The following is a 1,844-nucleotide window of genomic DNA, read 5'->3' on the forward strand; positions in this document are numbered from 1 at the left end:
TCGATGAGAGAGAAACATCGATCAGCCGCCTCCTGCACACCTGCTACTGGGGATGTGCCCTCAACCAAGGTACATGCCCTTGACCGGAATCAAACCTGGAACCCTTCAGTCCCCAGGCCGATGCTCTATCCACTGAGCCAAACTGGCTAGGGCCCTTTGTGTGGACTTTAATCAGGGCAGAACTCCCAAGTAATAAAGTCATAGCTCTATGTTAAAAATACAAGCTTGCTATATGATTTGATACTGATAAAAATTTAGTGGACATTTTACCAATTGGTAAAGCAAAAAGGCCAGAAATAGTTTTTTTATGGAATAGTGTTGTGGTTTGTGAAAATCATTCTGTGATAGAAACAGGACTAAAGTTACATTTCCAATGAAAATAGAATACCAGTAATCTAGCTTTTGCAATTTATATTTCATACCTACACCACTCTAGATGAAGGATTTATAACTGCAGAAGAAAAACATAACCGTGCAACTGCATAGTCCAATCTGTACCCACAGTTCACAAAGGAAAAGGTTAAATAAAGCCAGCAAATAAATGTGCATCCTACAGCTCCTGACATTATTACTAATGCCAACAGGTCAACTTCTTGAAGACGGGAAGGGTTGCAAAGCCTGGCACCCAGCAGTTTTCTCGCTATCTGCTGAGTGAATGCAAAGTTAGAATCTCAGGTCATAGAAATGGGGTCATTCTTCTCCCTCCTTAGCTTTGTGGAACCTAAGAGTTGGAGCAGAACTGAAAAATAGCCATCTAAAAGCAGCTGAAGCTGTCAAAATGTAACTTTGATGTCTTCTCCTAGAAAACTAGTTAGTTCACCTGAAATATTGTGGGAGCTGCAGACAAGTTCCAATGCTAGAAATTTCTCTCATACTCTGTTGCCTCGCTACCTAGAAGTACGTATACCCTACTCAGCTATTAGTGTGTGTGTGTGTGTGTGTATTTATTTATTTTTAAATTGATTTCAGAGAGGAAAGGACAGAGAGAAACATCAATGATAAGAGAGAATCATTGATTGGCCGATCCCTGCACACCCCATACTAGGAATTGAGCCCACAACCCGGGCATGTGCCCTGACCGGGAATCCAACCATGACCTCCTGGTTCATAGGTTGACGCTCAACCACTGAGCCACGCCGACTGGGCAGCTATGAGTATATTGACCTCAGGCCCCACTGGGAAGGCCTGGGGGACCCTCCCAGGAGAGCTGGCCATGGTGAAATGGCCCTTTGTTGTACTATTCATGGATCAACAACTTTGTACATTGAACGAGCTGCTTGACTTTTCCCCCCGAGACCAAGGATGCTGCTAATGCCACAGCATAATAGCACAGTTCTGGGTGTCTTCAAGGACAGAACTTCCTCTTTGGAGAACGGACATTAGAACAATGAGCTCCGCAGGGGAATAAATATCAACTGTTGTGCCCTCCAAGGAGGAAGAAGAAAATGTGCCATTGTTGATCCTGCACCAGGCCTTTCTCATAATTTGCTTTTGTAAAGCGAGAGTCTGGGCAGTGTGGGAAGCTGGTGTTTTGTTTGTTCGATGCTGGTGATGTTGCGTCGTGCTCCTTTACCCCTCGAGTGGCATCGCGTACACGCTGCAAACAAACGCGGTAAGTCCTTTCCAGGCCGCTTCACCAGCTTCCCTCAGTGGAACGTACCACGCACATGGAGATATTTTTTTCTGTTGTTTACCAGTTGAGTGGACAACCGGGAACAGCAAACCTTCTAGAGAAGAGGAGCAGGGCCCTTCCACCATGGGAGGATATAACCAGCAGTCTGCAACCCCCTCCGAGGGTCCTCACCCGACCACACCGGCGCCTTCATCTCAGATTTCCAACCTCC

Source organism: Myotis myotis, unplaced genomic scaffold (genome assembly GCF_014108235.1).
Source record: "Myotis myotis isolate mMyoMyo1 unplaced genomic scaffold, mMyoMyo1.p scaffold_m19_p_2, whole genome shotgun sequence".
In the NCBI taxonomy this organism is placed as follows: Eukaryota; Metazoa; Chordata; class Mammalia; order Chiroptera; family Vespertilionidae; genus Myotis; species Myotis myotis.